The 16,616-nt window shown below is 35.1% G+C and overlaps 1 long non-coding RNA gene across 1 annotated transcript; it reads left to right on the forward strand.

The window, feature by feature from the left end:
* The first annotated feature begins 8,495 nt into the window (after nucleotides 1-8,495).
* LOC141398053 (uncharacterized) lies at nucleotides 8,496-9,711 on the forward strand. Its single transcript, XR_012411603.1, has 4 exons — nucleotides 8,496-8,728; nucleotides 8,795-9,083; nucleotides 9,143-9,523; nucleotides 9,575-9,711. It is a non-coding gene; the product is annotated as an uncharacterized lncRNA (long non-coding RNA).
* The last annotated feature ends 6,905 nt before the right edge of the window (nucleotides 9,712-16,616 follow it).

The following is a 16,616-nucleotide window of genomic DNA, read 5'->3' on the forward strand; positions in this document are numbered from 1 at the left end:
AAATCTTAAACCTCAACTTGCACAATTGGTGTTTCCGATCGATTTCTGTGGACTTAGTCATCTTCAACAAGAGTGTAGAAAAGCTGAAAATCTACTCATGAGTCATAGGCAGTTATATCCAGCGATAAGGGGACCTCCAGCTCAGAAAGTTCATGAGCTAGAATACAATGATCTCCCTTTAGACGATGTTAATATCGATGCAGTGACAGCCACTAACAAGTATATATGCTGGAATTGTAAGACCCAGGGGCATCCATTTATGGATTGTCCAAATCCAATTACCAGAGTTTTCTGTTTTCGATGTGGTTTAGATGATTTTACCTCTCCGAATTGTCCTCGATGCCGGGGAAACCAGAAGACGGACACGCCACGAACTGGGGAAGCGCGCCCGGTAGTCAACAAACCCCAGTAAACATTCACAACAATACCTTGAAGCTTGAAGTTGAAGTGCAGAGTCATGATATTAGTAGAGAGTTCAAGATACTGCAAAATAGCAATAGGAGAATTATTCAGAAGGATAGCGGTAGAGTAGTGAGAGAAATTAAGCCGTTACATCTAAGGATGAAGGAGTATTCTGAGGCCAGAGATAGGATTTTTGGTAAACAAACTAAAATTGAGAAGGCAAGGGAGAGATATCGCATTCGTAGACAAAAACGTAGGGAGATTTCAATGGTTTCCTTGTATGAAGGTCAAGACAATAGGCTGTACACTAGAGTTTCTTTTAATGGTCATGAAATAGAAGGATTGCTTGACAGTGGTGCAACAGTGTCAGTACTTGGTGAAGGTTGTTTGGAGTTTGTCGATAAGGCAGGCATACCAGTCCATAGGTTCACGGCGAATGTTAGGACTGCAGATGGAAGATCGCACAGTGTCGTGGGTAGATTTCGTCATAAAATCAAATATAATCGACTAGAAAAAGAGATTGAATTTTATTTAGTGCCGACTCTTAAGCGAGCTTTGTTTTTGGGAATCGATTTTATGAAGGCTTTTAAGTTAATAGTAAACGTAGAGAGTTTGAGTACAGAGGGAATACTCTTGGGAGAAGAAGTTGCCAAGGATGTAGTTAACCCGAAGATGCATAGCCTGGAAGTAGACCAGATGCACAGGTTAGAGTCAGTAGTCAAGAAGTTTCCATCATTTGCTGAGAAGGGCTTAGGGAAGACAAGTTTAGAAATCCATGTAATAGACACAGGGGAATCGGAACCAGTAAAGCAACGTCACTATCCAGTTTCTCCGGCAGTACAACAACTCATGTATGCGGAGTTGGATAGGATGTTGGCGATGGGAGTGATTGAGCTCAGTGAAAGTCCATGGAACAATCCAGTAACTTTGGTGCGAAAAGGAACTAAAAATCGATTATGCTTAGATGCGAGAAAGCTCAATTCACTTACCATCAAAGACGCCTATCCACTCCCACACATTGAGGGGTTGCTGAGCCGTTTGGGAGATACACACTATATATCTAGCGTGGATCTCAAAGATGCTTTTTGGCAAATCCCTTTGGATAAAGATAGTCGGCCCAAGACAGCTTTTACTGTACCCGGACGCCCCCTATATCAATTTACCGTAATGCCATTCGGTTTATGCAATGCTGCACAGAGGCAATGCAGGCTGATGGATAAGGTTATACCTTCTGAGCTCAGAGATAGAGTATTTGTGTATTTAGATGATTTGTTAGTTGTCTCTCCTGACTTTGAAACACACATTCAGTTATTGCAAAGGGTTGCAGAAGCCTTAAGTCGTGCAGGCTTAACAATAAATGTGGAAAAATCTAAATTTTGTTTCAAAGAACTCAGATATTTGGGATATATAGTAGGAGAAGGGAAGTTGAAGCCAGACCCAGAGAAAGTTGAAGCGATTGTAAAGTTTAAATATCCAAAGACGCCGAAGCAAGTGAGAGGTTTTATGGGCACAACTGGTTGGTATAGGAGATTTATAAAAGATTATGCGACAATTGCAGCTCCAATATTTGAAACACTTAAGAAAGGGAAAAGTTTTTCATTTCCGAAACCAGCCGAAGAAGCATTCGACAAACTCAAACAACAGTTGACTAGCTCTCCTATTTTAGTGCATCCCGATTTTTCCAAAAGATTTTATGTACAATGTGATGCTTCAGATGTTGGAGTAGGAGCGGTACTATTTCAGAGAGGTGAGGATTTAGCCGAACACCCAGTTGCTTTCTTCTCACAGAAACTTAATAGTGCACAAAGAAATTATTCAGTAACAGAAAGAGAATGTCTAGCGGTAGTATTGGCTGTGAAACGTTTTAGGCCTTACATCGAGTTAATGCCATTTACGGTTATTACAGATCATTCCAGCCTTAAATGGTTGATGTCTAATAAAGATCTTAGTGGGAGGTTAGCTCGGTGGAGTTTAGTATTACAGACTTACACTTTTGAGATTGAACATCGTAAAGGTTTACAAAATATTGTTCCCGATACTTTATCTCGTTATGACATTGAAGCTATCACTACAGAAATGAACGCATTAATAGATCTAGACTCTGAACACTTTAAGGATGAAGAATACCAAGGCATAGTTAAAACAGTCGAAGATAATAAGGATCAATTACCAGATCTTATGGTGATAGATGGTTTGGTTTATAAACGTACAGCGGTTTATAATGGTGACAATGTTTGCGAAGATTTAGCATGGAAGATTTGGGTACCCAATGCGTTAGTGAAAGACGTAATAGCTAGAGCACATAATCCACCGACAGTTAGTCATGGTGGTTTTCATAAAACGTTAGCAAGAATTCGAGAATATTTTTATTGGCCACGTATGACAACTGATGTCAGGAATTTTGTACGCGAATGTCAGACATGCAAAGAATGCAAACCATATAATCAGATTAGTAAGCCAGTGATGGGAAAGGAAATGAAATTCGTGAGGCCTTTTCAAAAAGTATACATAGATTTCTTAGGACCTTATACTCGATCCAAGTCTGGCAATTCGTTCATCTTCATCGTTCTAGATCATTTTTCAAAATTTGTTTTGCTTAAGGCAATGTCCAAAGCTAACTCAAAGAATGTTTGTCGGTTTTTAGTTTCTGAGGTTTTTCACAAATTCGGGGTTCCTGAGATAATATTCTCAGACAATGGTCAACAATTTATTTCCAAAGAGTTTTCTGAAATGGTTTCTTCCTTTGGTATCAGACATATGAAGACTGCCATATATGCACCACAGGCTAATTCTTCCGAAAGGGTTAACCAATCGATATTAGCTGCCATTAGAGCATATTTAGATGAAGATCATCGCGATTGGGATGTTCATCTTTCTGAAATAGAATGCGCACTTAGATCCTCAGTCCACGCATCTACTGGTATGACACCATATTTTGCCTTATTTGGACAGAATATGATTACACATGGTAGTGCATATCAGTTGATCCGTCGACTACAGGCACTAGAAGGTTCTGATATACAAGTCGTTACTCAGGAAGATCGCAGAAATCTGATTAGTGATACCATTGCCAAGAACATGAACCAAGCTTATGAGAGAAGGGCACTTAATTATAATAAAAGAGCTAGAGAAATCAAATTTATTCAAGGACAGGAAGTATATCGACGGAATTTTCAACATAGTGATTTTAGGAATCTTGTAAACGCTAAACTTTGTAAGAAGTACCTTAAATGCAGAATTCGTCAGCCCGTAGGTAATTGTATGTATGAAATAGAGGACCTTCAAGGAAAATTTATTGGAATTTACCATGCGAAAGATCTGAAACCATAATACAGTTTGTTGAATGAATGGCCGATGATGATTATTCTAGTTTCTTGTCTGAAGCTACGGTTATAATTGATCTCACACTATCGCTCAGCGTTCTGTCTTCGATAATACAACTAGCTTAAGAGAATAAGAGTACAACAATAGGACATAGGTTCCTCCCCATCCTTTGACAGGGTTGTCGGCAGGATGGTAAGGTTTGTGACGTGTAAACGCCGTAATACACAGCGTACAACGTATGACCAACGGCGGCAAGAAAAATTATGGCGGCGGCCAAACGATATGGCAACGACACATCGATCAATCAAAAATGCAACACTGAATGGGAGGGGCTTAAATAAAGTAGACAAAATTATAACGGTATCCTTCAAAAAGGAATACCAAACAACAGCAGCTATAAAAGCGGCAAAATCCCAAGCTCGCTCTCTCTTTGAATTCAGTTTTTTTGGACGCGTAACGAGGTAAGGTGGTGGTGATGAATAAGGAAAAAGTTGGTGTACGTGAAAAAAAAGAAAGAACAGTGCTAACAAAGTTAAAATATCAAAGTGAATTTATTAAAAGAATATATTAACTATAAATGAAAATTCAAAAAAAAAGCAGGAAAAATAATTAGAACCTGAAAGAAAAATAATTAAAATAAATCTAAATAAGAAAATAAATTAAACCTGCAAAGAAAAATTAATCAAAGTTAAACTGTAAAAGAAAATAAATAAAACCTGAAAAAGAAACATAAAAAACCTGAAAGAAAAAAATAATATAACCTGAAAAGAAGAAACAAATAGCATTCGCTGAAATAAAAATAAAACTGAAATGAGTGGAAAAATGCGAAAATTCTAGAGAAATCTAAGAAAGATTGTAAAAAAGTGTAATTCGCAAAAGAAAGGAAACAGAAAAATACAAATACTTTCGCGAAAATATACTTACCGTTTGCCAATGTTAAACTATGCAAGAAAGAAAGTGATAAAAGTATTTCGAAAAGGGAAAAAGTCAATCACGGTTTGTCAGTGGTAAACGCGCCAAATATCCTGAAAAGAAAGAAAAAAGTATTAAATCATAAATACCAGTTTATGACCTACTAAATGACAAAGAAAAAGTTAAATTTTGTGAGAAAGTTCAAGAAACTTACACCGATTTGTGTTTCATTTATATGATATCGATTTGTACTCTGAAAGAAGAAAAAAAACATACCGTTCGCATACATTAATCGAAAAGAAAAGATTGATGGAAAAGTCACAACTACATTTTAAATTATTAAAGTTAAATTACATTTTAAAATATGTTGCCTTCAGCCATATATTCCAAAAATAATTGTTATTAAATCGGTGATAATATACAAACAAAACAGTGATAAAAAGTGTGCTGGGTTACGCAGGCTTTACATGTAAAGTGTGGTCAGTTGCTCTACACACACATATCTTACACCGAATCAATACATCCCAGCAAACATGTGGTGAAAAGTTCAAAAACAGAACGAAACAGAGAAAAAGTAAAGGAAAAAATTGTGTAAACTGGAATGAGACAAAAAAAAATTACATAACCTGAAAAGAGAAAAGGTAAAAAAATGTTGCATAACATAAAAAGGAAAAAAATTCACATAACCTAAAAAGAAAAAAAGTAAAAATTTGCATAACCTGAAAAGAGAAAAGTAAAACTTTGGCATAACCTAAAAAGTAAAAACTTACATAACCTGAAAAGAGAAAAAGTAAAAATTTTGCATAACCTAAAAAAGTAAAAAAATGCATTTAACGTGAAAAAAGTTAACATAACCTGAAAAGGAAAGTTCTCATAACCTGAAAAGAAAAGATAAAACTCACCTAATCTAAAAGAAAAACACAAAAGGATAGAACACATAACTTAAAAGAAGTTTAACCTAAAGTGTTTAGTGAAAAGAGATAAAAAGATAACTTACCTGAAAAGAGAGAAATACTTAAAGAAAGTGGAGTGAGACAATTATTACCTTATAAACCATTAAATGAAAATCATAAACATTAAACAAACAAAAATAAGTCCAATACAAACCTAATGCACCAAAAATCACCCAAAGCCACCTCGCGTCAGAAATTAATCACCAAAAACTTATCTACTTCATCCGTCTTATCCGTCTTGCCAAAACATAATCCTGTCAACACATTATCCTGCTCATCATGCCGAGAAACAAATCTGCAGCACAAAGCATCAAACCATCCTGCTGACAACATTAAGGAACCGAACAAGGCCAGATCTTTACATTCTTAATTATATTTATTAGATCTAGAATCATTATTAAAACTTTTCTTTTATTATTGAATGGATTTTCTTGAGTAGGTTTATTTTGCCTTTTAGTTATCCTAATGTTTAAAGCAATCTTTGCAATTAAGGAGAGCATTTGGATCATAAATATTTAATGAGCAAGTTGAAAATTTAAAGGAAGTTATTTTACCTTCTATAAAAATCCATTTTATAACCAAAGAAAATATTTAATGATGGAATTTAACTATAAATACTAACATTTACTTAAGATCCTGAATAGATTATTCCTCTTTTTGATAACTGTACAGCAATCAATTTGATTTTGCTTGTGAATTCTAAATAGATTGCATAAATATTGTATAAATTGCATACCCCACGAGAAAAGTCGATCGATTTTTTTTTATTTCCATGCATGATAAGGATTAATTTCGCTTGAACAAAGATTAAATATCCCGTCAATATGATTGCTAAAGATAGGAAAGTTGATCATATCATACTTACATCGATTTATATAAACTTACCCTTAATTTATCCAAACTTGCCTATGATTTATTCAAACTTACCTTCGATTTATACTTACCTGAAAGATAACATAATAAGCCTGAAAGAAAAGAAAACAAAAGTTACTTACCTTAATTTAAATCAATTGAATCTAAAAAGAAATTAAAAAAAACTTACCTTATCTTAAAACATATTTTGAACTTAATGTTGTCGAATATAACATTCTAACATACTAACTTTATTGTATTTTTTTTTATTTCATTTATATTGCTTTAATTTTTTTCTCGCTCAATTTGCGACATGTAAATAAGCTTTTTATTTCAGTTAATTTCCAATGTCAAATAGTTTTTTTTATTTTCTTGTTTAGTTTTTTTTTTCTCTAAACCTTCTTTAGATTTAGTTTTCCAAATTTTAATTCACACTGTGCTAGGCTAGCTTAAGAATACATGAATAAAGAAATGAATTATAACGTTTTCCAAAAATAGATAGTGTTTTCAGTAAACATGGAATAGAGAGAATTACGGGTAAGTGAGTGGGTGAAAAACCGTCAGTGTAGTCGATTAGGGGTATCCTTAAAATGGTCTAAGAGATACCATGGTTGGGGAGGGTGACCAGGAACTTATTCATCTATCGTTCCTAGGGAAAACAAAAAAAGTCTCAGACACAACAGTCAGTTGGATTTATCATTTGGTGGTGCTCCGTTTAACTTCTAAATATTCCTAGTTCAACCCAAGTACGTTTCAGCCAGGTTTCAGTTTTAGCTTCTAGCTTTTGTTTTTATTTTTTTTGCTAACAGCCGTGTCACATTCATAGTATCTAGAACTTAACGCCATCTACCGACAGCCGAGCAAAACATCAAAAATATCCGGTGGTACTTGAATGATGACGGTGGACACACAGGCGGTTGCTACATCTGTTCGCAGTTATTAAAATGTATACTAATATTGCAGAAAAAGTCCGATAATGACCTGTTTTTTGGCGAAATAATTAACAAAAGTTATAAAAACCGAATATTTTTGACGCATAGAAAACAGGGTTAACAACGTTTTCTTTGTTATTCTCGCTTATAGGGTTGCCATGGATCCATGTTACATACACGTTTTAATTGCCACAGGACCAACATATATTTAAGTATTTGGTTTTTTGGATATTGGGCATGGGCTTCTAAAATACTGAGGTGTTATTATTGGTGAAATTGAAAACCGAATATTTTTGACACTCACTGTATGTATGTAACAGTCATACCTAAGTCCCAATTTACATCCCAATTTACAGTTTGTAGGTGAGAGAGGGGGCTGAGAGGCAAAGGGTTACCATATGCCTCACCTCTCTCTCCATCAAACTGACAATTGCCGCAAGTAAACTCGCCTAATGTAAATTGGGACTAACTTACGTCGAGACATACAAAAATTATTCACAACACTTTGTTACCGACAAATATCGGTAAAATTAAACCAAATCGAAATCATCTGATTTTGCTGTCATTCGCATTACACGCGACAACTCTGGCACGATTCCGTTTTCATGCTGTCATTCGCATTACACGACGACAACTCTGGCACGATTCCGTTTTCATGTCATCCCCCAGGCCTAAATTGTGTGGTGTTTATTTGTTGGTTGGTGTGGCATATTTTGTGTGTCAGGTCATGGTACAAATACACAGGTAGCCGCATCGGCAATTGTTGGCAACATAAGATGTCAAAATTTGACATCAATTCAATGCAATTGACACATTATGTTACCATTAGCTGGCATGATAATGCTACCTGTATTATTGTACCATGTGTCAGGTGAAACGATATCTTGATATGTATATGGGGCTTACCTAATTAATTGCGTGTGTGCGTGTCAATAATACTCACCTTTTTACGCATGGTTAAGTCATCTATACGGACGTATTACCCAAATACGTTATTTCAATTTTTGACAAAAAATATAAAAATACAATTACACATATTAAAAAATTTTATAGAAAAATGGAAAACGAAATATTGGAGGATATGGAGAATGTACTTCTCTTATACGACGTCATACAAAATTCATCATATAGAAGATGCAACAAAAAACTTTTCGGAACCAGAGAGGAGCATGGTTTTTATTTGACTGGCGTCAATATATTAGAAGCCGAGAATGATGGTCTATTTGAAAAATCTATCCGAATGAGCAAACATAGTTTCCGGGCATTGCATAATCTAATTGGTTTCGCTCTAGAAAAAAATTCATATCACAGAAAACCCATAGAATCTGAAAATCGGCTATACATAACACTATAGTAAGTGAAGACATGATACGCATTTGATAAAGGAAACATTACTGTAAACTATTCTGTAAAATTTAGCTATTTAGCCCATGGATGCAGCCTTCATACCTTATGCATGAAGTTCCGCATTGGTCTTGAGACTGCACGAACAATTATTTTAAATACATGCGATGTTTTATGGGAAACTTTAAGAGAGTTCTATATTCAACCTCCTTCGGAAAATGATTGGCTGGACATAGCGGAAGGTTTTCAAAATAATTGTGGTTTACCGAATTGTATGGGTGCAGTCGACGGAAAACACATAAGAATTGTATGTCCTCGAAACTCAGGATCTCAATATTACAACTACAAGAAATATAATAGTATTGTAAGTAATATCCACCACGTAAACGATTCATTTAAAGTCATGTGTATTTATCTCCCAAGGTGTTAATGGCAGCTTGTGATGCAAATTACTGTTTCACATTGATTAATGTTGGAAACTATGGAAGTATTAGCGACGGAGGAGTTTTCCGAAATTCACAATTCGGACAACAAATAGTAAATGGGGCTTTCAATTTTCCACCTCCACGCAGACTCCCGGGTTCACATATTTATTTCCCACACTACTTGGTAGGAGATGCTGCCTTTCCTCTAACAAATAACATTATTAAGCCTTATGCGAGGGTCAACAATGAACAAATGGTGAAATTCAATAAAATAATTTGTGGAGCTAGGGTAAAAATAGAAATGACATTCGGAATATTGGCATCGAAGTGGAGAGTACTTCACACTCCAATTGGCTTTTGGCCGCAGAATGCCACAAAGGTAAAAATGCTTCAGACAAAATGTGCTTTTATAATGCTATACATAATTTAGATTGTCTTGGCGACTGTTGTGCTACACAATTTCCTGCGTCTTAGTAGAACTGATGCTGCAACTCAAGATGATAGCAGTTCACTAAGGAGTATAGAACGAGCGGACACACGCGTTTCGAATAACGCATCTCAATCGGCTATATCAAATAGAAATATTTTATGCGATTATTTAAACAATGTTGAATCTAACTATTTATATATGTAGAATTATTCTATTACAATAAAACAGAAACAGATGTAAAAAACCTATATACTTCACTGCGTTATCGCACTGTTCTTTTTGGTATAATCACGAAATAGTCCTACCAGCCCTGACTAAAATAGTCCTACCAACACTGACTATGAGCACATCGATAGTCGTAATATTCCACATGCTGGTATACTAAAAACGTTGAGTACTAGAGACGGAGTACTAAAAATCCTAGTCGAACTCCAATTTTTTGAGTTCCGACTGTGGTAACAAATGTTTCCAGTATACCAGCAAGTGGAGTAGTGCGATTATCATTGTGCTTCAGTACAGTATCGCTAAAATATGTATGTACGGAATATTTTAGCAATATCGTACGTTGAGCTGGATATTATATGTCATTGTACTATGCGAATGCTGCCAAATATTAGTACCAAAAAGGAGTAAAGCAACAATATAACGTATATACATCTTATTAGTTATTATTCTTTTTGTTGTTAACAAGTTGCAAAATTTCAATCTGTGTTTGGTTTATAATGTTTTGGGGCAATTCTCTCATATTGTTCCGTAACATATCAAAAAAACTTTGATAATCGTTTTTTTGTTCAGATGCTGCTTCATATTTTTTTTTCATACAAGTAAGGACATCTAGTAGCAAGTCTTCATTTTGCTTCCTCTTCCTACAGACTTTCTGTGTAGTTCCTAAAATAGAAATAATTTTGAATAGTTTGAAATGTTTTCTGTGCATGCACAATTTACCTGATTCTGTTTCAATGTCCATTTCGCCACTGGAGTCATCCAAGTTTGAAACAGTACTGAAATAATATGTATCCTTTTTAGCTTGTGCGGTTCATTCTAAAGTACTAAATAAACTTACTTTCTTGATTCCATCGAACTTCGGAGGAAGCTCATTGATTCCATGAGTGGCCAAGGCTTCCTGGACGATGCTCCGGAACCCGATGGTTCATTGTTTGATTTAAGCTCTCTCTTGTATTTGTCTCTTAACGTTCTCCATCGTGTCTTGCATTGCAAAGCTTTGATTAAAATGAGATACAAATTTTATCAAAAGGTTCCCATGAATGCAGCGGGCGACTTACCTGTACAGCTCAATTCTATAGATATTGTTTCCCAAGTTCTTTCCTTGAAATTAATATCCTTATAAAAAGGATCCTGCTTATTCCATATATGTGGTTGGTTGACCACGTACACACTCAATTAGATTTTCGTTATCCATCTGTAAAAAAACGAAGAATTATTTGACGAAAAAAAAATTTAATTTTACTTACCATTGACAATGTTTGTTGCTGGTGAATAATTTTAAAACAATACGGATTGTCAAAGTAGGAAATATTCAACTTTGATTTTTCAAACGCACAGCGTATTTGGGAAACATTCATTGAAATATATGTATTTAACTTTTGTTTTGACACACACACACGCACACGCAACACGCAGTTAATTACCCTGTCGGACTTTTATTAACCAGTTGATAAAATGATTGATAATAGATCGATAATTTTTAAACTGACTAAAAACTGGCTGAAAAGTTATCTAGAGATGAACCACTTTGAACAGAAAAAATTTTCTGCAATTGTCCATGTCTAGATAATTTTTCGACCAATATAAAGTTAGTCGAAAAGTTATCTAGAGATTAACCACTCTGAAAACAGAAACATGTACCGTCTGCAAAGTATTTGTGTTTGTCGAAGAAATAAGGCACAAATGTGTAAATAATTCGCACTTGCTTTTTCTTAATATTCTTCGTATAAATGCAGCATCCAGTTATATAATACAGTGTTGATGGACTGAACATATTCGTACATATTACTCATATTATTCTGGAATTAAAAAGGAACACAAAGGAAATATACAAATTTGCCCCTTCTTCTATCTCACAAAAAAGAGAGAGAGAGAGACAAAGAGAGAGAGAGAGAATATGAAAAGTCAAAAATAAAAAACACACAGAAACAAAAATTGTTTTTTTTTTCACATTATGTTTTAAACTGACTAAAAATAGGCAAAAAAAAGTTAGTTTATTATCAGTCGAAAAGTTATCTGGCGTTGGACAATACTGACTACTCAGGCGCTCATCGCCTTGTAAAATTAGTCAGTTGGCATAAGGCAAAATAATCGATAAAATGCCACTTATGTTTAAAAAAAAGCTAGCTTTATGTGAGCTTTAAATCGGCCACAGTCCCTACAGGGTAGGTAAAGGCTTCATATACGTAGTTATCATACACTCCGGTTCATCTGAATAGAACCAGCCAATATTTGCCTACAAATACCGTTATATCTGACGATAGGAGAGGAATTGTAAATGATATTTTTGTGGACATGTAGAGTATATAGTAGCCGACATTTTCAATACCTAACATGTTTCACATATGCGTTTTAACGGTACTTTTTACTCGCTTTATGAAAAAATTTCAAAATATTAGCATGTTTTAATACTATTTATAATTATAAATAAAGTCCGATGGGTTCCACCCAGTTTCGTTGGCTGTGGACTACAGGTCCAAAAAATAAAGAAAATCCCACCGCCGAACGCTTCATGTCAACATCAAGTGCTTTGATTTAGAAGATATCGCATGGCACGAAAAGCACAGAAACATAGGCGCTCTTTATACCCTATACCACAAGGTGGAAAAGGGTATTATAAGTTTGTTTTGGTAAAAAGTGAAATATTCGTCGGAGACCCCCAATGTGGTATACCTATCTTCATATCTCGACGAGATAAAGCGATTTTGAGATGTGTGTCCGTCCGACCGTCTGTCCATTATAAATTGTAAACACGCTCCAGGCCGCAATTATGGACCGATCGTCACGAAATTTTGTATGGAGGTCGGGTTCAGATCAGAATAGATCCCTATTCTTATTGGTGATGATCGTGAAATATTTAGCGGGTGAAATAGACCAAAAACATAATATTTATCCAATTTTCTAGCGGCTCTGTAGGTCTCAATAATAGTCCGATCAACGCGTAATTTTAAATAAGGTAAGAGTATGTATATCACAAAGGAGAAGCTTGCAATTTGAGATGGCGATCGGATAATATTTAGAGGGTTAAATGGACCAAAACTTTTGTGTGAAAATTGTGAAAAATTTTAATATACAGCTTATATCTTAATTCCTGGAAGTGACATTCCGGACAAGTGAGATATACTTGAAAGTGGAACGCTTGACCTTTCAATTGATGCCAATTATGTTGGTGTGCATGATAAGATAACAGAGTTGCAGCCTAATATATCCCGTTATTTGTTTGTAGTGTAATAATAAACTCGCTAGAAGTCGCAATTATACATCATTGCCACTGTGGTGCAATGGTATGCACACCCGCCTTGCAAGCAGAAGGTCGTGGGTTCGATTCCCCGGCCAGTCAACATCAAAATTTTCAACGGTGGCAAAATACCCCTCAGTAATGTTGGCGACATTTCCTGAGTATTTCAGCCATGTAAAACTTCTCTATAAAGTGGTGTCGTAAGACACGCCGTTCGGACTCGGCGATAAACAGTAGGTCCCATATCATTGAACTAATATGAATCGGGGTGGACTCATTGATATGAGAGAAGTCTCCCCTGTCCCGTCTGGGATGTTTGTGGAACAATTATTAGTCACGAAATTTTGCACCGGGTACGAGTATAGGTCGAAAATAATGCCTACAATTTCGAATGATGATCTGATATTCTTTAGCGGGTGAAATGGACCATTACTTTTGTATGAAAAATATATTTTTTTCTTTGGTCGATATTTTAATTCCTTGAGGACATATATATTTCGCAAAGTAGCCTACATATGGGAAACAACTACTGACCTTTCCTCTGATGTAAATTGCAATTAAGTGTTTGCTAGATAACGGGCCTACTGTCTAATATATACTGGGTTCTGTGTAGAGAACCACATTTTTATCCCATGCTACATATTGTCTCTCCAAAAGTTTATGTAACACCACGAAATATTCGTCCTAGCCCCTTATTTGGTATGCCAAAATGCATATCTCGACGAGATAAGGCGATTTAGCGATGTGTGTCCGTCCATTTAAAATTGTAAACATGCTTAAGGCCGCAATTATGGACCGATTGTAACGAATTTTTTAAGGAGGTCGGTTTCGGGCCAGAATAGAAATGATTAGTTTTTGGTGATGATCGTGAAATGTTCAGGGAATGAAATGGACCAAAAACAAAATTTTAACCAATTTTGTAGCGGCTCTGTAGGTCAAAATAATAAACCGCAAAATTTTAAACAAAGTTTGAGTTTATGATGAAGAAGAAGCGTACAAACCACCGTGAAGATCAGATAATACTTAGCGGGTTAAATGGACTGAATCTTTTGTGTTAAATTGGTAAAAATTTCAATAACGTAGCGGTTAAACAACGGAAGTAGTAGTACTATCATGGCAGAACTACCAGGTAGTGGTATCACACCAGCTGATCGAATATGAAAAGTCAAATCCCTTTATAAAAAATTATTTTTGTTGTAATTTCTCCAACAACATAAAGAAAGTTTTGACATAACATATTCAAAATATTACGATGCCACTACCTGGGTAATTGTGCCATGAGTACTACATAAGTGGGTTTCATTACATTTTAGTTTGTGTGAACTAAATTTTCCTTTCCTGCTACAAAAATGTCTTTGTCATGCTAGATAACTTTTTGGTTTTGGTCATAAGTATTATACATTACATCTCTGATATTTGATAATTAAATTTTCACAATCATTGAAAAGAAGTTCCATGGAGAGCGATTGTCCAGGGATAGTGGTATAGGGTATCCCATGGTCGGCTCCGTCCGACTATAGACTTTTCTTACTTGTTTTTGTATAATAACGGGTCAGAAATATTTTTTCGGTACTTATACCTTGAGTAAAAGTTGTGTGAACAAAATAACCATCAAAAGTAAAATCCATGGTACAAGAATAAAGGTAGTTTCATGCTAACAACTGATTTAAATTTTTTTCAAATTTTGAATTTGAAGTACGTTCATTGTCAAATTGTAGTTTGACATAGTAAACATTGTACATACACATACATACAAACCTACATTTGTATATGTGACAGTTACAAAATAAACAAAAATTTAATTCGAATTGTTGAATAAAAAAAACAATTGTATTTTAACATGAGATCTTGTGTGTTGTGCAAAGAGAAGAATTGTGGCTGGCTGTAATTGGTCATTTTTCAGTGTTTCTAAGTGTGAAAAACTTCGTGATACGTGGTCAAAATCAAAATAAATTTCAATGGAAAAGAATTCATTTGCGTGGATCACTTTTTGCCATCCGACATAATACATTTTTCTAAACGCAAATGCTTATTGTCGAACGCTGTTCCATTTGTGGCCACAAGAAGAAGTGGATCACTATTATCAATACCAAATACTTGCAGTAGGCAAATTAATATGATGAATGAAGAGGAATGTGATTTCCATTACAATGAAGAAGTGTCTAAAGGCCTGCGTACATAAGCTGCTTTGCCTGATTGCCTTGCTTTGCTGCTTCAATAAAAAATAAAAGAACAAAGAAGGCCGACCCAATTTCCAACTGATGGCAACCCAGTTCGAAATTTCGTCTTTATTCTATTATTTTTATTACGTCAGAAATGAAGCAGGTAAGCAAGGCAATCAGGCAAAGCAGCTTATGTACGCAGGCCTTAACATTTCTCACGGTATCATGGCCATGTTTGGGTAAGTTATTCCGTAACACACATATTTTCTTTGCGTATCTCGAAGTATATATTTCATATTTTAGCACGAAATACTGAAATTTTGAGAGAGACTAGCAATGTAAAACATGACTGTACCGAATGGATACAGGGAGAGCCAGTGCGAACATAGATGCAAATATTAGTGACCCATTGGAAGTTGGTAACGAAGTTGAAGATTTTTCAGGACACCAATTTCGAGAAATTTACCAGCTTGAAGATACCCTTGAATATATGGCTACAGAGTAGACACAGACATCTTCAGAGTCCAGTTTGAACATAGATGCAAATCCTGTTCCTTAACACTGTGGATTTTTTTTGGACATATACGCTATGAAAATGACTTTTGAAATCGTGTGGATTTCGAAAATCTAAACTTACTATTATGGCGTTATTACAAGTTGCATCTTCTCAACAAATAATGTATATGTTTAAAGTAAGCTGAACTTAAACTAATAAAACTAAATTTTTGATGTATACGATTTTTCTATTTTGTCCAAACAATAACAAAATGAATCATTTAATATTGGAACATAACGTAAGTTCTTTAATCAATGCATTTTTTTTAATTTTGGTATACATATTTTATAAATAAATTATTCGGATTTTAATACCTTAAACATAACTAATTAAATTAAACTTATTTATTGTCTGTGAGCTGTGCCCAATTCTTAGCAAGTATAGAAATTGTACTACGTAACAAATACATATGTATGTATGTGTTCCGACAACATCACCGAAGGTAGGAAGATAGGAAGATAGACTTCTCTCATGCCACTACGTCGATTTGTAGTGTCTCTTGTCTTTTAATTTCACGGAAGAGTTCCAATCCAGCATCAAGCCTATGCTTCTGCGTAGGTTTATATGCTGCTACAACAACAAAAGTTAGCCGACATTGCGTTTAGGGGATTCGCTACGGCGATAATTTTGATGTTCTGGTTCTGTTGAAATAAACTAAGTTTCTGCAAAATATTACGGTACACAACATTTGAACCAAATCACTTGACCCGTTCGAGAGTTATCGTGCACACCTGTGAGCTAGACGGACATGTCTAAATCAACTCCAATTTGTCTGAAACGGATTTCGTCTAAATATACATTATTTCGATGAACCACAAAATTTGTATTAAACAGTTAAGCAGCACTTAAAAAAGACTACGG

This window comes from Musca autumnalis, unplaced genomic scaffold, assembly GCF_047663935.1.
Source record: "Musca autumnalis isolate F117 unplaced genomic scaffold, ASM4766393v1 scaffold_3, whole genome shotgun sequence".
Taxonomy (NCBI): domain Eukaryota; kingdom Metazoa; phylum Arthropoda; class Insecta; order Diptera; family Muscidae; genus Musca; species Musca autumnalis.